A 22,815-nucleotide genomic window follows, 5' to 3' on the forward strand; every position below is an offset into this window, starting at 1 on the left:
GAGCTAACTGTAGGAATCTGTAGGAATAATAGATAATCGTTATCTTCTAATATTTAAAATGCAAGATAATTAAACTCTTAATAACCAACTAGTGGTTTAGGACTTAATGTATCCTATAACAATATTCTAATCATGCTTTATGTGTTGAAAATTTTCACTAAACATTTTCAGTCAAAAACTTGCACATAAAATTTCCTGGGTCCACGTCTAATGGACCTAGAGACTGTCATACAGAGTGAAGTAAATCAGAAAGAGAAAAACAAATATCGTATATTAACGCATATATGTGGAATTTAGAAAAATGGTACAGATGATCTTATTTCCAAAGTAGAAATAGAGACACAGATGTAGAGAACAAACGTATGGACACCAAGGGGGAAGCAGGGGGTGGGATGAATTGGGAGATCGGGATTGACATATACACACTACTATGTGTAAAATACATAACTAATGAGAACCTACTGTACAGTACAGGGAACTCTACTCAGTGCTCTGTGGTGATCTAAATGGGAATGAAATCCAAAAAAAGGGGGATATATGTATACATATGACTGATTCATTTTGCTATACAGCAGAAACTGACACAGCAGTGTAAAGCAACGATACTCCAATTAAAAAAAAAGATAAACAAACTACAAGGATGTATTGTACAACACGGAAAATATATCCAATACTTTATAATAACTATAAATGGAGCATAACCTTTAAAAATTGTGAATCACTATATTCTACGCCTGTAACTTATATAATATTGACACCAACTATGCTTCAATTAAAAAAAAAATGTCCTGGATCCATGTCTAAACTAAAGTCCATTGCTACGTGTGTCAAGTGAAGATCTGTTTACGGAAGAATCTAGTTTACTGTACATTCAGGAACCGAGTGTGTGAGTTTGGTTTGGGGGTTACTTTATTTCACCCCCTCGCTCCACTCAGCTGCATATGAAAAATCACAGGATTAATTTCTGGGTGTGGCTGAGGGCCAACGGCCTCTCTGTCCATAAATCAGGGAACTAGGGGGCTTTATTAGATTTACCCTAACCTCGTCCAGAGGGATGGAGTGATCGCGCACATGCAGCAGACGCCCAATGCCAAAAATACTTCCAGAAGTGCTCTGGGACTCTGCCATCTCCCCAAGAATTCAAGGCATCTCCATATTCTTTAGTGAACGGTGTTTATTTACTGTTTCAGGGCAGTGACAGCCCTCTCAGTGCCTCTCCTGGCCTCAGCTCGCTCTGTCCTGCCAGCTTTCCATGTCTCCCCACCGGCTGTGGTCTGCGGTGCTGAGCACGGAGCATCTGGGTCACATAACTGTTTCTGGTGCCAACACACGTTTTCTTTCCCGTTTTATCTCTGCAGTAAAGAAGGGAGATTGGCCGGTGAACGGGTCCTGGTCTTTCAGGTTCTCCTCTGGTTTCATAGTCCTTGTAACCCGGGCGCCCCAAACTGAGTGCTTTAGTGATTATGGTAGGATGACAGCTTTATCCTAACCTGTCACTGGATAGTCACGTTTGGGGGGTGTTTACGCACGCAGGGCTGTGATTGAAACAGGGGAGCTCAGAAGGGCCTGGAGGAGGCTCGGTGTGAACAGGCAGTGCCGCCCAAGTCCCACTGCCACAGGGTCAGCTCCACGTGATGCCTGGGCCCGCAAGGCACCCCGACCCCAGCCTGAGACCCCCGTGCAGTTGACCTGTGGCGGGAAACCGACCGCTCTTCGGTACTTGGAAGGCCTTACATTCCTTTTATTTGAGTGGTGTGTGTGCACATTTTTGGCGTAGCTATTTATGAGCACGCTTATGTCTCAGTCGCCATGCTTATTAAAGACACAAATACTTTACCTCTTAGCAAAGACGAAAATAGTTTTCACAGATTTCCTAGCAGGCAACAGCACAGCCTCGCCAATCCCTTTCATCTGCAGATTTCAACATAAGAAAGTATTGATCTAGGGAACAGAGCTTGTTTCAGTGTCGCATTCCGAAATGTATAAAACCAGATTCGCCAGGGCGTCCACCTTGGGCTACTGTGAATGTCCTTGAGGCTTTGTGGAGTGGTATTGGAATAGCAAGCGCTGGGGGGGTAAGAGAGACATGAACCTCCAGCGTGTGAGATGCTTTACTCAAGAGCAGAACATCTTCCTATCGGTTGCCTGGTTACTCCTCTTAACTGGGTGTTACACTGATCCACAAAACTCTCCCCTGGCTCCAGTGCCCTGAATGGTCCTGGTTCCACACCACAGCCTCATAGTCAAAGGTCTCCTGGTGCCGGACCCGGCCTGAGCCCCAGGGTGGGAAGCCGGCTGCATCTGAAGGTGTGGCTCTTGTAAGCATCTGATCCCTGCCCCTCCCCCACTCCAGTCTGAGAATCTTTGTCTTTCAACTGAAATGTGCACGACATTTAGTGTAATTACTGGTATAATTGGGTTAAAGTCTATCCTTTTACTATTTTTTTAAATCGTCCCCCCCCACCGTGTTCCTTTTTCTTTTATTGCCCTTTCTTAGGTTAATTTTTAAAAAAATTCATCCCTCTCCTATTAGTTCTTTAGCTGCATACCGTTTTACTGTTCTTTTCGTGGTTACCATAGAAACTGGGACATCTTTCCTTGACCCATTAAAGTCTAACATAAATTAATTCTTTCAGCCCTTTCTGAACAAAGGGATCTTAGAACACTTTAACTCCATTATCTCAGCCTGTGATAGCGATGCTCCTGGCTAGGCATGCCTGGGGCGCTCACCTGGGCCCTCCTACCTGCAGCAGCCTCCACAGACATTTCCCTGACCGGGATCCAGTGATGTGGCTGCACCGGGCCTTGTGGCTCTTATGACTGCAGGATGCACCTCAGCGACAACCATCAGGGAACTTTGGGAAAAAAGATTCATGACTCGCAGGTCCTGGAGGACACACAGCACACCCACGGCCACACATTGAGGTCGGGGTGGAGGGAGGGAGGGAGTGAAGACCTGGGGCTCTGCCTTTATTAGGGTCCCAGGTGGGGTGCGTGAGGTTTTATGGGTTCACTCTTTATGGGTGAATTTAAAGCATAAGAGTGGGAATCGGGGCACAGGAAGGGAGAAGAGGGGTTACTGGAGTGGTCACTTATCCGGGTGACTCAGGGCCTTCTGAGAGGGGACCTGCCTGGGTGGGCGGCTGGCTCCTTATCTATTTGGTTTGCTAGTAGCCAAGTCGGCTGGCTGGAGGTCCATTCATTGAGATGGATGCCTTTGAAGTGGATGCCGGGCAACCAAAAGCTTAACGTCAGGCCCTTACACCACATCCATTTACCCACCCCCTTTCTTTTGTGCTCTTGCTGCGTGTGTTTTAATTTTATGCACATCTAAAACCCTTCAGGGCAGAATGACTCTTTATTCGGTTGGTATTGATGTCTGTTTCCCCGCACACCCGTTGCTCGTGGTGTCTTCCTGCGCCTCTGGGGTCCGCCTAGGACAATGTCTCTGCTTCCGAGAGGTTGCTGAGCACTGGATCCAGTCAGGGATGGAGATGACCCAGGAGCTGCCTGGGATCCAGTTCCTGGAGGCTGGTCCATTTCTGGTTCCTTCTTGATCTTGGGTCAGCCTTTCAGGATCTGTGTGGACAAGCTGGCTGCTTCCCAGGGCCTCTCTCTCCTGAGACTGAACTCGACGTTTTGCCCCCAGCACCATGATTTGCAGACATCTCTGCTCAGCTTCTCGGCCACTGCCTTTGCTTTTGGAATTGGCATCTGCCCATGAGGAAGAGCGGCCCCCAAGCCCACAGCTCCTCTGGGGGCCTCCCTCTTCTTCTGGATGTGCAAATTCTCGTGGTTCTGGTAGCTCGCGTTCTGCTCCAGCTCTGCCACTTAGTGGCCGTGTGAACAGGAACAATTTACCTCTGTAGGCCTCGGTTTCCTCATCTGTTACATGGGGACATGGTAGGAATTTAGGATTATTGGGGCACAGAGTAAACCCTCAGTAGGGGGCAGCTGTGTTACTGGTGTCGTGTTGTTAGCTTTGTCATGGGCTTGTTACCACAGATTTAAATTCAGATACTCTTGTAGCCATGGAGATGAATCTTTTCCTTTTACGTTTTGTTAGAACCGGTAAAGGTGTTTTAAGACTGGATCGTCTCACCTTCTAACCTATGCAGGACTTATGAACTCATGAATCTGAGTTCTTTCCTATCCCTTTTCCCAGTATCATCGCCGGAGAGCCCGCTGGAGCTCCCTCTCCTTGGAAACTTTCTTGGTACTCCCAGCAGTGGGATCACACTCCCCTTTGGATGCTATAGCACTTACTTCCATCCTGCACAGGGAGCTGAGAGTTTATGTGCATAGCTTACTGCACAAAGATACCAAAAACTCAGAGTGGGCATGTGGGGATCACGGATATACGGTTTTATATTCCCCACCAGCTTTCCCTGCAGCACGGTGGCAGTGTGGGGTGGGCTCAGAACAGGGATAAAAGAGAACTGGAGTCAAATCCTGTGTCTGTTAATTATCCTGTCTTGGGAATGAGGGGATACTGGTTCCTACTTCTCAGGGACGCCGTAAGGTTTAAACAGTAGCTCAGCACAGCGATGGGCATCTACGAAGTGCCCAATAAATAGTAACTATAGTTTAGGAAGTATTGATTGACAAATTAATAGGGACACCTGAGATTTTGGCCATCTCTCTTCAGGGTCTGTAGCCTAAATGCCAGCTTCCCTTTTCCCAGATCATATTCATCAGACGCTCACCAAAGTGAGCACGTGCTTAGCCGAGAGCAGCTCAGGAAGAACCCCGCAGACCTGGCCTTGCTCTGCTGCCCTCACTCCCCGTCACTAAGCAAGTGCCAATGAATCAGCGAGGCAGCCTCATGAAAACCACACGGGCCAGGAGGAGCCTCTCATGTTTAATACATTGCAGACCCAGGGAACTGTAAAGATAAATTAAAGCCCGCAATGCCATTGCTTTTTGAAGCCCTTCAAAAGTTTTTTCAACCATGGGGCGAGGAAATATGGTTTAAAACTAAGGGACGCATTAAACACGACAGCATCTTCTTACAGTTCTTCTGATGACTTGCACCCATCCTCAGAGTATCACAGGCATTTTCGTTTGTTTTTCCAACAAGAAAAGAGAAGAGAAGAGAAACCTTGACAATAATAAACAGCTTTAATTGTCAAATGTGTCTTAGATCATATTTATGTGTAGAAACATCCTGGCGGGTGGAACAGAAACCTCCTGGGGGGATGGATGGTGGATGAGGGGTGGAGTTGCAGCGTGGAGGGAGGAGGGGACCCCATTGGGCAGCTACCTCTGGACTTTTCCACGTGAGGCTCCCTTCGCAGCCTCAGACACAGTGGGCTCAGCACAGTCAGGCCCGTGGCTTCAAGCACACGCTTCCCAGGATGGCGACTTGGCTGAAACGCCCCCAGACCTGGAGAGGCGCCTGCTTCCGCACAGTATTAAAGGTCCCCGAACCATGCTGCTTCTGGATGGGCCGTTTTAACTTCCACTGCTCCCACCCCTTCCTCCACGGCCTGCCCGTGTATCTCCCCTCCCCCACCCAAACCGATCGGAGCTGCAGCCTCATATGCACGCGGTCGTGAGCTACACTTGCTGTCAGATAAATGAACAGGTTCTCTGCTGCTTCAGGTCCCAGGGGCCTCCCCTCTCTCTCTTCAGCTTCCTTTGCATTCCCTCGTCTCCAAACACAGGGCCGGCGTGAGCAATGGGACAGCTGATGGACCAGAGGACAACAGCTAGGACCCTCCAGGTCACGCTCCTTCCCTGGACATCGGAAAAGGGAGTGACAGCAGAGGGAACTTCCTGATTCCCTGCCTCTGCATGTCTTTATAGATGTTTCCTGGAGCTGCTTCCCTCTTTCAGCCCCTCCTCATAGCCTCTGTGTGCAATCCTGGAGGAGCGCTATCTCTCCTCCACTCCATCCAGTTCAACCCCATCCAGTCCAATTAACTGGAAACCAATCTGATCCGCACTGGGAGCCAGTCACCAGGGGCCATTTGTCTCTGCCTTCAAGAGCTCAATTAACTGCTATAGTAATTTGTTCCTATAAATTTACACATTGATTTTAGAAAACCCGAAAGCTCTAGCAAAGCATAAAAAATGAGAAAAAAAATCACCTTTAATCACACTCAGAGATTCCACCTTGATAATTTTACTATGTACATGTAGGTGTGTATATAGTACATATACACACACATTCGGATTCTGTGTTTTAGTCACACGTTGCCTTGCATCTTGGTCTGTCTGGGTATTCCCTGCTTTCCAGAGTCTGTGTCCCCATCGGCAGCTGCGGTGGACGCCAGCGGCGGCTGTTTCCCCCGCGAACGCGTTGAAAGGCTGATGAAGAAGTAAATCGTTACCTATGGTCCGTTCATCTTTATCTCCTGAGGCTGAGTCCACAGTAATAAGAAGGACTCTATTTTCATTCCCGGGCGTGATGCCCGTCCACGGGAGACCCAGCATCCCTCACGGCCTGGCTTGTTGGGAGGATCACCCTGGGCTCTGAGACAGAGGGTTAAGCAGAGTCAGGTCAGAGCGCTCTCAGAAACGCAGCCCCTTTGCAGAGGGTCCCGGAGCCTCTCCCCAGGGGACGGGCAGTTGAGAGGAGCCTTATCTGTCAGAGCAATCATCAGAAGTTGTACGTTTTCTGCACTACAAAGGCGCTGCTTTCTCTGACAGGCGCTCTGGAGATCAAGACAACTGTTGGCCACAGTTCTGAAAACTCCAGATAAAGGCTTTGATTTGTTAATTAAATTTTTGCTATCTGCATGTGATATCTCAGCCAAATTGTATCCGCTGCAGGAACAAGAAGAAAGTCCCTCACTTCAAAGGGGCGCCCACTCGGTGACCTGTAATTATGGAATTTACTGTGGGGTTAGCGCTGTCTGGGGCGCACCTGCCGCCCTAGCGCCCCGCACGCCGCCCCCAGGGACAGCGCTGGTGCTGCGGGCGCCAAGGTGCCTGGCTCCGCGCAAGCGCAGAGGGGCCGAGCGGGCACCTGCAGAAGCGTCGCCCGGCCCCGCCCACCGCGCGCGGCCCCGCCCACGCCAGTGCTCAATGAAGAGAACCGGCCTGTTTATTGACATGAGAGAGGGGTCACACCCTGGCTGCTGGTTCCAGGCAGGTCTCTGCCCTTTCGTTCCCTGTGGGGCGGGGACTTCATTAAAGGATATTTAGGGGTCCCTCTATAGGGCTGTTTCCCCAGGGTAGCACACTCACCAGTCAGCACTGGCGGCTTTTCCCAGGAGTGCAATCCAACGCTGCAAACTGTCTATAGGGCCGAGAATCTACCGTGTGGGGTAGCTTCTCCTCTGCTGTAAACAGAGCGAGCCTGGTTTTGAGATTCCTTAAGCAATTCTGCAGGTCTTTCTGGTGGACTAACCCCAATGCAGGCTTTGGTTTGACTAGTTTTTAAAAATCTTCCTTCGTCTTTATTTTTAGAATTCAAAGTTGGTACTGTAATTTTAAATATGATACAGAAAATCTCCCTTCAAGCCATTTAGGATAGATGCACAAGTACAAACTGGTCAAAAAGTATGAAATTCGATTAAGAAAGAAATTTGGGGTCTATACAGCTTTCATGGAATAGATTGGAATGGATTGTTTCTCAGAGGGAAGGACTGGTTGTTTTGACTCAGGGTGGGTCCCGTCATGACTGCAGAGCTGGTTTTCTCGAAGTGAGGGTTCACGCTGGGAAGAGGAAGTGGGGGAAGAAAAGAAACTGTCCAGTGGCCACGTGCTGCATTAAAGGGTACAGTCTAACGTGAGACAAATTGATGTTGAGCTGTTATTCCGGGTCTGAAAATGCAGGCTTGCTGGTCATCAGGCGAGATCTGCCCTCTCCTCTCTCTCTCACCATCACCCCATCTGCTCCCGGGCTCTCTGCAGAGAACGAATCTGCTTTCGTTTGCTCTTGTATGGCTTCTTCTGAAAAGTGGCCTCTGGAGATCACTAGTGGACATTTCACCAAGAAGGATATTACTGGTGTCAGCATGTTCTAATGCAGACCTTGTCACTCGAAGTAAGAACCTTTTTAGAAACCGCAAACTCTTTGGTATCTCCTTTCCTGGAAGCCTAAAAGAGAAGACACAGCGCCAGGTCAACAACCACAGAATTCACGGCAAGGAAGAGAACCAATGGAAAAGGCAGCAGCAGCACAGGGAAAGGTGTGTGTGTGTGTGTGTGCGCACGTGCGCGTGTGTGTGTGATTGTGACATCATGACACTCAATGTTTTATAGACCGAAGCTAAAGGATCTATTCTGGAACATTAAAATGGGTACCACTACTTCTAGCTTTCATTAACACTTACAGATGCCAGGCTCTATATTGAGTAAATTCTTCCCAACTATTTTCTCATTTAATCCTGACAGTGACTTTGTGAGTCAGATAATTTTATCGCCAGTGAGCAATAGGCTCACAAAGGTAACTTCTAACAAGGTCACACTGGGCTAAGATTTGATCCCGGGTCTATGTCTGTACCATTCTCTTCCATGTTACACTGTTCCCTAAGGTGGAGAGAACAACCTTCATAAAGGTACCTGAATACTTTCTGAAATGATATAAGATAGAGGATTAGCCAAGGCCACATTTGTCCAAATATTAGAAGACAGACACATACTGTTATTTTTCAAATGAATTAACCTCATAATCCCAGGAATTTCTGCCCCTCTCCCTCAGATGATGATAATACTGTTTATAATTTGGCTGTAACTTCTGAGTCATGTATTTTGCGAAGTTCAAGGAATAGTAGGTAACTTCAGATCTTAAAAACAACAAAAATCAGAGAAGAAAGACCACTTATAGGAATAAAGAGAAGACAACAACCTTAAATTCAAAGGCTTGAGAGGAAGATAAACATGCCTTTTTTCAAAATGTGCGTGAAGTCGAGAGACCACAGATAAGAGAAATGAAGATTTTACTATAACATTTTCCCGTAGTCGTTGGAATGAAGAGTGGCTTCCAAACAAAATATGGTGAAAGGTGCATCCGAGGTGCTTTGCATAATGAGCTTTATGTGTGGGTGAATCAGTGGTGGGTTAACTGACCACGCCTATTGTGAGTTTAACATAAATATTGTAATTTCGTTTGTGCAAAGCCTATCACTATTCTCTTACACACCAGCCTCTGTGATTCAGGGAGAAGGAGGGCACACAGGCAAGGCCAAGGATGTTGGGGCTCTGAGGTGATGCTCTGTCTCTGAACACCGGAGAGGAGATGCTTCCTTCAGAGGAATGTTATGATTTGACTCCACCCAGTGAAGGGAACAGCTCTCTTTTCCTGAGCCCCCTTCCCTTCCATTTGCCCCCCCAAACAAATGTGAACAAAACAATCATAAGTGAGAACTGTCATGTCTGTGGGAGGTGCCTTTTGGAAAATGACCCAGTGTCCTGTATTCCTTTGTGGCGACTGAGAGGGGCATTAGTCACACACTCATGTTATTTCTGATTTATGACCTGACTTGACATTGTGGTTTAAGGGAATAAGGAATCGGAGCTGCTGCTGCATTAAGGTGTAAGTCCGGGGTGCTGAGATCCCCAGTCACATCTGGGGGCTCAGGGAGGTCTCAGCATTGCCCAGTCATCTCCTGCAGTGTCAGAAAAGACGAATCCCCCCCCCCCCCAAATCTGCCTTAACTGCTGCCGTTCATGTTTCCTGAAACATCATGAACACTTCGGGGTTATTTGAAATGAGTTGGGTTTCGTATCTGTCCAATTGCTCAGAGAAAACAGTGAGCAAATATGATTAAGATTCCAATCCTCCATAAGTCCTAGAAAACAGCATTAAAACTCTTTTGAAGTCTGTTTAGTCATCAGCCATGAGAAGGGCCAGGGTGACAAATTAGGATCAATACAGGGGCCTCAGGATCTGCGTCAAAAGGCGTGACAGCTACGGTCCCCTGTCCATATCTCCGGGGTCTTCCACGGGGTGGTGTGAAGGTTCTAGTAAACACAGCAGTGGGCCTCGCCTGGAGCCCACTCTTCCCAGCGGCAGGGAGGCTGGAACCACAGGGTGTGACGGGCATCTCCCTGATTCGTTCTTCTCTTCCAGAGAAGAGGTCACGGAAACCGCGCAAGTGCGTTTTGACAGATCCTTTCAATCGCGTCAGGTTGGCACAAATGGACTAGAGGTGGCACAAAGCCCCTTTCCCTGGGGCTGGGGCAGCTCCTGTCTTCAGCCTTCATTCCTGATGACGGCAGGAGGCCGCCCACCGATCCCTGGGAGGCTGCCTTCCTGGGCCGTTGTGCACGGAGGAAACTGCAAGCGTGGCTTCCTCCGAGCCTAAGAGAGCAGATCACAGCAAAGTGCACCTGTGCAGGGCGGCCAGGTCAGCGCAGTTCTGAGCTTCAGGGAGAGAGGCTGGAACATGCACGCCCAGGAGGCGAGTTGAACAAGGCCTCCCCTGTGGACCAGAAGAGACCTGGCCGGCGGCCAGGTTCCACTGCTCTGTCTGCAGCCAGATATCTGGGTTGGAATCCCTGCCCTGCCCCTTAGGGGGCTGGTGACCTTGGGCAAGGTCACTGATTCTCAGAGTGAGTCCCTTTCTGATAAAATGGGGCTGGTGATAGTGTCCGCTTCATAGTGGTTGTTAGGAGGATCAAATGAGTGAATACATGTGTGTCCTTAGAAGACTCTCTGCTCTGTAGTTATCAGGGCCGTGTTAGTTATTGTCACTGGATGGTGGGTGAGTCTTTTTCTCATGAGCTTTAAATATCTCCTTGGTGTGCCTTCTGGTCAATCTGAGAGACTTGGGGTGAAGCAGACTTCCATGGCCATCAGCCCAACACACCACCATTGTCCCCTCTGGGTTTAGAGGGACAATGAACTACAGAGGCATCACCTGCCCTTGATTCCGGCAGATGGGGCACTGCATATAGGCAGATATGGCATGTGGAGTGCCTCCACCAGAGGGTCTGTGTGCGGACCCCGAGACGCCGCCAGGACATGGCCCTGGGCTCTCCCTGGAGAGTGTGAATCCACATCTTAGCTCCGCCATGGTCTAGCTGTGTCACCCGGCACTTTGCCAATCAGTGCTCCAGGCTCTTCATCAGGAGAAGAGGACTAATAAATGGTGCTTCCCTCCCAGGGCTGTTGGGGGGACTAAGTGCGTTAGCACATCGTGTAAGACACTTAGAATAGTACTGTGTGTCCTATGCACCATGTGAATGTTAACTCTCTCTACTATTCTTTTTATTAACATAGAATAAGGACCCAGGTTCTCGGGGACACAGCTACTGAATGCCAAATGGAAGAGCTGGTATACATTTCTTAATCAGCTAATAAGCATTTAAGAATACTCTGTCAGACACTCTGCTAGACCCTGGGGATGCAGACGTGAAGGGGATTCTGGGCTTCAAGAAGCACAGGAGCTGGGGAGAGAGGGTAGAGCCTGCTTCACTGGGGGATGCTGAGGTGGTGCTTCCACAGCGAGCAGGTGGTGGCCAGACAGGTAGGGCTGAGGGAACCACAGTGAAAATGATGGAAGCTGCAGCCCTGTGTGCTGGGGGTTGGGAAAAATGGCTGTTTGTTATGGCCAAAGCACAGAGCAGGTGGGTAAGGTGATGTTGAGGATGGAAAGAGAAAAGGGCCAGCTCATGGAGGACCTTTATGTCACGTGGAGTTTGACTTTGTATTGAGCCAATGGGAATTTTTTGGTGGAGTTGGGCATAGTTCAGAGGCAGAGAGCCTTGAGAAAGCTGGGGACCAGGATGATTAAAGTAGGCATTAGCCTTTGACCATCTGAGACTGGAGAGCTACTTTTCAGCCCCTGAGTTCCCAGTTCTTAGGGGAGCCATTTTCCTGCCCCCTTGGAACCTGTGTGGCCGTGTGACTTCTCTAGGCTACAGGAGAGTGTCTTATTGCTACGTCTGCACTTTTGCTCCCCTATTGTGGAGTAACGGGAGCCAGGAAGACACGGAGATGCCCTGAGGTTGAATCACAGAGCTAGCTCATGGAGGACGGCTGCCTTGAGAGTCACCAGGACCAGCAAGGACTTTGGTGTGTGAGAAATAAGCTCTGTTGTGCTGAGCCCTGGAGTGGGGAGGGCAGAGAAGACTCCACTGGGACTCAGAGGTGGCCCTGAGTCCTTTGGTTATTTTTCCCTCTGTGTAGAATCAATATATTTAAGAATCAGTGGGATTTCATAAGAGTTTATCTTGTAAAGTTATGGTTGTATTAAAAATCCTCAGAAACTGAGGTTTTTATCCCTAGGAATAGTAGCCAGGTGCTAGAAAAATATGTAAAATAGAAGATTCCCAATTAATGTATCTTTCCTTCCTCCTTCCTTTTCTAAGCTTTGTAACTGATGCTGATTTGTTCTGACCTGAGAGAACTGCCCCTCTTCCCTTCTGCTCAGACATGTACAAGTTCTGTTTTATTCAGTCAATCTTCCTTTGTATGTAACCATGTATTTACCATTTACTATTTCTGGTCTTCCATTTGGGGACGTTTCCTTCTGCCAGAAGAAGAAAATTTCTTAGTATTTCATTTAGTGTGGGTCTGCTTATCACTTGCATACTTGGGCTTTTGTTGGTATAAGGTGTCTTCATTTAACCTTCACCCTTGAAGAATATTTTTGCCATGTACAGTGTGATACTAGGCTGGCAGTAATTTCCTCCCGTCTTTTGTAGTCATCATTCCATTGTTTTCTGCCTTTCATTGTTCTTCTGTTGAAAATCAGCTGTCAGTCTAATTATTGCTCATTTGCAGTTACTTTGTCTTCTTTCTCTGGCTGCTTATAAGATTTCCTTTGGGTCTTTTTGGTTTTCTGTAGTTTTATTGTGATGTGTCCAGCTGTGCATCTCTTTATCTTGCTAGGGGTTTGTAGAACTACTTGATTCTGTGGATAAATAAATAATTTGTCATTCTTAGTCTTAACAAATGCTTTCTGAACACATGTCCCAGAGCTAGGAGTGTAGTGGTGAGAACAGACAGGAAAGTAGGCAGTCTCAGCACCAAGGCTGCTGTACCTCTGGGGCAAGCACGGGTGCTCTGGGAGCACATTCTGCTGGGGTAGTTGTCTAAGCCAGGTTCTGAAGGACAAGTAGGGGATCGGCAGGTAAAGCATAGGCAGAGGCTGGGACAGTGTATCTGAGCAGAGGGTCCATGAATGCAAGGCTCCAAAAGAAGAGGGAGAGAAGGGCTGTGGGGCTGGAAGTAGGTCAGTGTGTCTGCAGAGCAAGAGAAGAGAGCTCTGAAGGGGGCTGGCAGGAGACAAGGTTTTTTATCAAATGCCCAACTCCACTTGCTTTCAGCAGGTTTTCCTTCCTATGTGACATCTTTCCTAGGATGATTCAAACCACCTCAAATGCAGCTTGTCCAAGGATCTGGTTTATATTTCCCAAATCTCTGCTTCCTCCAGATGCCCAGTCCCGTTGACTCAGTTGCACATACTGGAGAACCGGGCGTCATTCTCTGGGTGACCTGATGGCCCTGATGGTGTGATTCTGTCCCTTTTACCCCTATAGTCTCACCTCTTATCATGCTTTGTCTTGCCCTCTCCACTCCAGCTATGCTGACCTCCTTTGCAGTTGCACAAACACATGCTCCCTCCTATCAGATAGATTTTATAAATGGTGGTCCTTCCTCCTGGAAATCTTCCCTGACCACTTCACTGCTTCCTTGAAGGAGCCTTTCATCCCCTACTCCACCCATCACAACTTCTCATCCCGCATCACAGTTCCTCTCACAGCGCCAATCACAGCTTGTAGTCAGATGTTGATCTGCGTGGTTGTGTGTGTGGTGCTGGCTTCCCTGCCCCTCTAGCTCCATGAGGGTGGAGATCATGTGTGCTCTGCTTACATTTATTCCCAGGACCTGGCACAGAGAACATGGTCAATAAATACTTGCTGAATGAATGTTCTGTAGTTATATTAGAGTTTGGGTGTTATCTTGAGGGCAATGAGGAGCCACCAATATTATAAAAGAGGGAATGATTTCATAAGAGTTTTTGCTTTAGAAAGCTCACTTTTAATTACAGTATGGAAAAGTGTAGGGAGCCAAGACTGCAAGTGGAGAAGCCTGATGGGGCTGTTGTATGGGGCTGCAGGTGGGAGATGAGGCCGCCCCCCTCCCCCACCACCAACACAGCAGCAGTGGAGGTGGAGGCAGAGTGCAGGATGTGAGGAGTGTTAGGGTCCCACCTGGTGAGATCTGGTGACTGAACAATGGGGAGACAGGATAACATCACATCTCTCATCATTGGGTTGAATCGTTGGGCTGATGGTGGTTCCCTTTATGAAACAGGGAGCAGAGGAAGGAGTAAGAGGGAGGGGTGCTAGAAGCACCAGAAGAGGAGGATGACTTTACAGAAAGGAAGATGATGAATTTGGCCTCAGGCTTGTTGAATTGAAATGTAGATGCCCAGGAGGCAATTGATCTTAGTCTCACGAGAAATCAGCCCTGAAGACATAGGGTTGGGATGTGTCCTAAAAGCCATCACAAAACTCTTCATTGGCAGTATGCCGCAGCTCTGAGTGACTCTGAGGAACACCAAGGACTCAAGTGTCACTTATAAATCTTGACATACAAAATATATATGTTTGCATTTTATAGGGAAATAACAGCAAAGGGACAAGTGTGAATGGAAAACTTCCTGAAGTGACTTGAGATTGGAGATCGTTTGCCTCGGACTGATGCTATCAGTTGAACGTAGAATTTTCAGTAGAGCTGGGGAAGGTCTGACAGCGGAGGTCAGAGAATCTGGACAGGCCAGGCAAACAAACATCCCGCCTGGCAGGGCCCCCACCCCTTGCAGAGAGCTGTCCCCCTTAGGCCCCTTCGTCTTGCAAATAGTTTGTTTAGTTTTCAGCTCTCCCGAAGAGGGATGTAAAAAGATCAGCCACAGGGCAGACTCAGCAGGGTAAACATTAACTAGATGGTGACCTGGCCTCCTTCCCCAACTGATGAGTAATGGCTTGAACGCTCAAGCTGAGTTGCGTCCAGCCTGGAGAATCTATATTGAATTTTGGAAGATGATGAAAGAGAAGCAGAGGCTCCTAAATGGGAACTGTTCTCATGTATGTGGATGGGTTGTTGCTCCGAGTCCTGGAGGCTAACGTGGCCAGAAGGAGAGGACGTGGTGATACTCACCCCGGGCAGTGTTCATCCAGGAAACTGAGGGGTGCCGAGAGCTCGTTCTGAGATGGCCGGACGCTCTTCCCAACCCAATCAATCCAACTGCTACTCATATCCAGAATGCTCGGTCTTCGGGGGAGCTCAGGGTGTTTGGCTGATATCTGAGTCCGGGGGGAGACCTCACGTCTTGTGGGGCAACAGAGCCCTTGTCAGAGGAGGGATTCTTAGTGGGGCCTGGGGAACCAGTAAGCCACTTGGATTTCACAAAGGGTTGGGTTTATCAGGAACTATGTTCAATATCCCGTGATAAACCATAATGGAAGAGAATATGAAAAAGAATGTATATGTGTGTATAACTGAGTCACTGCTGTACAGCAGAAATTAACATAACATTGTAAACCAACTGTACTTCAGTTAAAAAAAAGAGTTGAGTTTATCAAAGAAGGTCATGCAAAGGATTCCTCTGCTCATCCCTGAGTCTCCTGAGAGGGGCTCTCCTCCCCGGGGTTTGGTCCCACTCAGTCCGTGGAGAGACCACCGAGGGTCACCTGCTCCCACTCTCCCACCTCGTGACGTGGCAAGAGATGTCAGCATTTTAAGTCTGTGTATTGAGAGTATGAAAAAGTCCACTGTTTCCTCACAAACTGATTTTATGACAAGGCTGCCCCTCCTTGGTGTCTGTGTCTCCTGAGTCCCAGTCCCTGGCTGAGGCCCAGTCACCCCCCCACCATGTTCCTGTCTCCTCTCCTCCTGCAGCTTCCCTGCCCCATGAGCACAGAGTAAGCCAAGTCTGTCTCCCAAGTTCCTCCGTCTCCCCTTGTATGTTCCTGTCCCCTCCTGCCACCTCCAGCCTCGGTTCCAAGCTCCAAGCCAGTGATCTGTCCTGCACAGACCCTCTCATGAAAGAAGAAAGTCACCTTATGGGCTGATTCGCAGTGAGATGCTGATGACAATGCTCTTTCCTTTTGGGAAGCTGTCCTGTCTACGGCACCTTCAGTGTGCGCCAGGCTCACGGCTCTCCCTCTCCCAACAGCGTGGCGAGATCAGCACCATCACCCCATCCACGGCCGGCACGAGGGACATGCTGAGCAGCCCCATGCGACTGCCCTGGGGGTCACTTAGAGGGGGACCAGGCAGTGCTATAGGGAGAGAGACTATGGATGTGAGGTGATTCCTGGAGCCTCTGAGCATGCAATCCTGATGTTATCACATGCACCCTCTCTCTTTCTGCATCCTTTAGCTCAGGCCGAGAGACGATGTTCCCTGCAGCATCGTGGGGACCCGCTGGCAGCACAGCTTCCTCCGCGAACCCTAGACTGGCCTCTAGGAGCCCGGGCCCTGCCTCCCCAGTCGGCTAGGGTCCTTCTGCTCTGGTTTCCCTCCAGGGTGGGTCCCTCACATTACTTTTGGTGGGGCAGTGTCATTAGTTTTGCTAAGGTTCATTATGTTAACATCATAACTCACGTCTGGAAAATGAAAAGGAAAAACATTTAGATGCCAACTGTTTATTGGCTTCCAAGGATCAACGTAAATATTCCAATGTACAAACCCCAAATGGCAACCTGCCAAACCAGGCGTGTTTGCCGGACTGTTTGTTGCTGATGGTGAGTAAAGAGCGGCTTCTGAGACCTCAGTTTCGAGCCTCCCTCCCCATGTTTCGGATCTGAGCACAGAGGCGGCCCAGGAGCTTCCCCTGGACAGGCTGCATTTCTATGGAAAACACCGGCCTCGTGACTCAGGAGGGGGCGTTGTTCTGAGTGCTGACATCCTCGTGATGGGGAGAGAGATTTCCATCACTGCTATCCGTTGCCAGGTGGGTCGTTTTTGTCTGGTTTCAGACAGAGAAGAAGAAGAAGTCTGTGCATCTTAAAGTTCATCCTGCTTGAAAAACAATTATTTACTTCATTTTGTGCCAATTTTTCATGATACACTCGTATTTGGATTTAAGGCTCAAGCTTGAGCCATGAGTTTGAGGGAAGCAAAAAGTAATTTGGGGAATGTTGGAAACGTCTATTAGTAACTGTCGTGTTATAGGACCCCCTGCTTTAACTGGTGAGGCGGTCTCTCCTTGAATCCTCCTTCTTGAGATGAAAGATGAGATGAAATGGGTCTGTTCGAGGCACTTTGAAATGAGGTCTTATCAAAATAAGGGAGGCGAACAAGAAGGGAAGGAGAGACAAAATGTCCAATGTTCTGTATCTTGTAGGAATGGAAATGTACTCACTTGGTCCGGCCATGATTTTAGATATCTTCGTGCTCATTAACATCACCACTGCCACATGCCACACGAGGCACACGCAGGTAAAGTGTGATCAGATGCACCGCAGGCCCCAGCCCCCAGAGTTTCTGACAGTTCTGTGAATTCACCCTTGGAAGCAATTTGAAAGCCACACTTGATGGGAAAAGCCCTCCTCTGGTACTTAGGTGAGGATTTGAAGTTCTCTGACTGTTGCCCGTTTGCATAATGAGCTCTGATGCTCTGATGGCCGCCTCATCCTGGCCATGCGCACAGATGTCCTGAGCACCTATTTGTAAAACACTGCTTAGAAATCGGGAGTGAGGCAGAGATGAAACAGCAGGACGCCAGTGATCCCAGGAGCTGTCAGCCCTGAGCCCTGGCCTGTCCTGACGCTCAGGGCCAGTCTCTGGGCACAGGGGACACCTCGGCCACCAACTTGACCGTAAGCGTCTGTGAGTCTTGAAGAGGAACGGGAGCGGCCGAGTGTGCACGGCCAGCGGTCACACGGAAGCATCCCCAAGCCTGGCTGTGATGGGTCACCTGCTCAGACACAGGCCCGGCCTCACCAGGGCCAGGTGGGGGAGGACGCCTTGGCCAGGAAGCCTCTCCAGTCTCACCGAGGTTCTTCCGTCTGGAGTCTGATCCCCAGGGCGCTCCCAGCCCCACCTGAGCTCCAGGGACATGCCGCCAGCACGTGCAGACACTTGACAGAGGCAGACAGCTTGAGTTAATTGACACGAGTGACATCACAGCAGGTCTCTGCGCTGACACCTGAGCTCTGCACAGGCAACTGGAGTCATAGAGGGTACATTGAAGGGGGGCCAAGAGAGAGTGTTCCGGACCCTGAAAGAAATACAGAATGGGTTGAAGAGGTGGAGGTTTCTGAAAAGGTGGCTTGACAAGGGCTGCTGGAGGGTGGGTAATCCAGTTTGCCGTACGTGTTGTTCAAGCGCAGGCTGTGAGCAAATCGGCTCATGGTCAGTACGATCCCCGGGGAGAGCAACTGGAGCGATTGCTGTAGTTCTCACACTTCTCTGACTACAACTCACCCGAAGAAACTTTCACTTCCTATTCTGGTATCCCCCTCCCATCCACACACACACAAACCTCAACACGAATTTCATGAAACAATACTTGCCTTTTTCTACACATTATGCACTGACATCTGATCTATTCTATTCTATTCCTATCCGATCTTTTCATTAAAATACTGCTATTCAGTATTTTATCAAATTGACTCCAAACCAAAAGAGTTGATCTTTGTTCGTTTATGGCTGGGCCACTGCATATCTCATAGGAGAGAAATAAAACCAGGGACATAGGTGTATCTGGGTGAAGCATAACCCCTCATTTCTCTAAGGGGTGGTGGAAGAAGCTCCCAAAGGGACCCCCAGCTGTGTAAGCATCAGTTGACACGGGGACCGGCTTTCTGCTCCAGAACACCGATGGGGCAGGGGCGCTCCCTTCTATGAAATCCCCATTGGGTGTATTGTGACCTCCCATAGTTTCCATCAGATTACAAATAACAAGAAGATTGCTTTCTCTTATGAGATAGTTCAGCTCATGAGATGCTGGCGGAGCAGCTATGAGTTTGAGGAGGAATAACTCTGAGGATGGTTTAGGGACATTGGAGGTGAAGCCCTTTGCAGAGCACTAGGGTTTCTCAAATTCTGCACCATTGACATTTTGGGCTGATAATTCTTTGCTGTGTGCTGTTATGGACTGAATGTTTGTTTCCCCCCCAAATTCCTATGTTGAAGTCCTCACCTCCAATATGATAATATTTAGTAATGGGACCTTTGGGAGGTGACGAGGGCTGGGTAAGGTCACGAGGATGCGTCTGCATGATGGGATTAGTGCCCTTAGAAGCATAGTGAGACCAGAGCTCTCTCTGCCATGAGAAGACACAGCAAAGGGCTGTCTACAAGCCGGAAAGAGAGCTCCCGCCAGACAGCAAACCCTGCAGGACCTTGATCTTGGGCTTCCAGCCTCCAGACTGTGAGAAAATAAAATTTGGTTGTTTAAGCTATGCAATGTGCAGTGTTTGTTGCGGCAGCTCAAGCTGACACCTGTACTTTGTAGGATGTTTGGCAACATCTCTGCTTTCTACTCACTAGATGCCTGTAGCGCCCCCTCCCCCTCAGTAGTGACAATTAAATGCTTCTGTATATTGCCATGTCCCCTGGGGGGCAAAACTGCCCCCATTTGAAAATCACCGAGGTGCAGACCGGGAGCAAGTCTCTGATTTTGTGTTGCTTATCCTGTACGGGTTCTGCGGATGGGGCATGAGTGAGAGGTGGGTTCATCCTGGGAACGGCCCTCACTGGCCGCTTCTGGACTCTCATTGGTGCCACTGTGATAGCCTGAAGGTAGCTGTGGGCACCTTAGAGCTCTACAGCCCTTGAAAGGAACAGAGCCTTGCAGTCCATGCTGGCCCCTTAGACCCCTCCCTTCCCCAAGGGCACTGCCACACTGGCTGGCAGAGAAACAAAGCTCAGTATCATTAATGACCCGGTTTCTCCTCAACGTTTCAAAAACACTGTCTTGATTTGGCCACCGTTACTCACATGGAAACTTCCGACACATGGATTTTGGAGAAGCTCCTTTTTAGACAAGCTTGGATGAGACAAGCTTTGAAATTTGGACTAAAATCAGAGGGAAGCCTCTGGTTAATTGCCCTTAAATTACCTGGGACTTGTGGGATGCTGAAGAGAGAAAATATTGCACAGACACATCCTGACAAATCATTTCCATCTGAGGTGGTTCGGATCAACTTTCCAATAAGGGGATGATGTGTCTACTTCCAGTTGAGCTTTCCCCCAAAATGGACATAGCAGTTGCAATATTTCATAACTTCTCTCTGGTGATTAGTTTTAAGCCTGGTCCCTGCTCTTTTCTAGGCATTTCCGGAGCCATGAGAAATACACAGCTCCATTCAGAGTTTATGGGCAGAAAGCACCCCACGGCCCGTGTGGGTTGTTACATGGAGACCCTGGCGAGGTGATGGGTGCCACTGTGAACAGGGACATGCAGACCTCTCTGGGACCCTCCCAGCTTCTTTAAAGTCTTGATAACAAATGTTGAGTCTCGGAAGTGGTGGCATTCGCTCCCCCGTCTCTCTCCTCTGCCCCCCCGGCTCCGTCGAGCCGTCAGCTCTTCCCTGTCCTGTCTGAGCCACTCTCTGCCACAGACACACTCCCCAGAGCTTGCATCGCTGGGCTGCACCTCGTCTCTTGGGTTTGCCGTTGCTGTTCTCCGAACTCTAACAGGCGGGGAGGAGACTTCTCTGGAAGGGCTGAGTGTCTGCGTGGAAGGCCTGGCACCTGCACGGAGGTGTCTGCGTGTGTCTGGAGGACGGCTGGGCCTCACGGGTCTCCCTCCTGGGCTCTCTCCTCCGTCTGCTGCGCACAGCCGCTTTCATCACACGCCAGATTCTTTCCAACTCGGAGCCTTTAAGAATGTTTCCGTTTGGTCCTTAATTCATTCAGTTATTGTGCACTAGCCCTTGCTGTGTTATAGGTGCTGTGCTTGGCAGGGCAGAAGCCAGGTGAGTCTTTGAGGAGCTCACCGCCCAGCGAGGGAAAGAGACATGGGCACCGGGGACCCTGGTGCGTGTGGATTGTAGAAAATTCGGCACTAAAGCATGAGTCAAATAAATCAAATACTGTAGGAAAAAGCACGCTTAGAGTTTGGCAAGCCTGCTGGGACCCAGGGGCGCTTTCTGACTTTCAGCTGAATTGCTTCAAGGACCGTCTTATTGCTGTTCCTGGATCTCGCCTTGCTCCCCAGTGCCCTCTTCACGCTTCTCTCTCCTCCCCGCTGAGCTTTCTTGGGCGCTGCTGGGAAAATGGCTCCTGAAACGAGCTTCCCCTGCGCGCTCCCAGGCCCGTTGGCTGTAATCCGCCCCGGGGTGGAGCCTGTGCCCTTCTTCTTCTTTTTTTTTTTTTTGCGGTCCGCGGGCCTCTCACTGCTGTGGCCCCTCCCGTCGCGGAGCGCAGACTCAGCGACCATGGCTCACGGGCGCAGCCGCTCCGCCGCATGTGGGATCTTCCCGGACTGGGGCACGAACCCGTGTCCCCTGCATCGGCAGGCAGACTCCCAACCACTACGCCACCAGGGAAGCCCCTGTGCCCTTCTTTTGATCCTCACCTGTCCTCCAACACACTCAGCCCCTCTCACACCTGCTGCTTTGGTTTCTCCTGCTCAGATCAGCGTGTGGGCATCTGCTCCCAGGCAAAACACACGCTGGCTGGGTGTGGGATTGGACGGCACCCGGGAAAACGTAGAGCTCATGCCAGTAGGAACCATAACAGTGATTAATAGCCAGGGTAATAATCACCTCGCTGCAGTGGCAATGCACTTGAAAGAATATTCTTTGGGTGTATTTTTTTTAATGTCCCAGCTGAGACAGGAAGATTGGGCTTTTGAAGACATAAAAGAAGCCCAGAAAGGACTAGGCTGGGGTCCATGTCGACGACGCTCACTGTCGTCACTGAAGTTGGGTTAGTGACTGGACACTTTTAGGTTCTGGACATTGTTTTCTTCTGAAGTGTTTGAAAAGTGTAAATACGGGAGACAGAACAATGAGGACGAACCGTGGGGCCCTGCTTCGCACGTGGACGCTGCCATCTCCTGCCCTCGAGATGGGGGCTACCTGACCTCTGCTAACTCCTCCCTTCTCAGTTTTTAATGCTCCACACAGACCCTGGGATGATCTTAAGAAGTGTCGCCGTGAACTCTGGGTGTGCGAGTCTGACTCCTCAGACCCCAAGCGTCTCCCTGCTGCTGGACCAGCCCCTACTTTTGGGCACAGATGGATCGAATGGGTCTGTCTCGCCCTCTGCATCCCGGCCAGTCTCAGAACCTAACATGTGCTTTCAGTATCTCCAGCTCTGGGGCCCCGTCCTTGTCCTTGCAGGGTCCTTGCAGGAATGAATTCACCCACGGCAGCTCCTGTCTGGGAATGGTATTGCCTCACCCTGGGGCAAGGCACCTACTCCCCCCAATGAAACGTTCCCTTCCTCCTGCCTCGAGGACCTTAGACCTCGCGCTGACCATGGCCCCCCCTCCCCTCAGTGCCTGACTCCCTCTGCTGTGGCCAGCTCTGCGGGTCCCCTCTGCCCTGCCCACTGCCTGCTGTTGACTTGCTATAGGGACCTGGGCTTGCTACAAAGAGCCCTATCTCTTCCGCCTAGAAATAGTAATTAAAAGTTAAACCTGGTATATATGTGGGCAACGGAATATTATTCACCCATAAAAAAGAAAGAAATCCTGGCTTTGTGACAACATGGATGGACCTTGAGGGCATTGGGCTAAGTGACATAAGTCAGACAGAGAAAGACCAACAGTGTATGATCTCACTTATATGTGGAACCTAAAAGGAAAAAAAAACTCATAGAAAAAGAGATCAGAATTGTGGTTACCTGAGATGAAGCCTGAGGGTGGGGCAATTCATTGAAGGGGGTCAAAAGGTACAAACTTACAAACCATTTATAAGAACCGAGGATGTAAGGTACAACATGGTACC

Source organism: Pseudorca crassidens, chromosome 12 (genome assembly GCF_039906515.1).
Source record: "Pseudorca crassidens isolate mPseCra1 chromosome 12, mPseCra1.hap1, whole genome shotgun sequence".
Classification (NCBI taxonomy): Eukaryota; Metazoa; Chordata; class Mammalia; order Artiodactyla; family Delphinidae; genus Pseudorca; species Pseudorca crassidens.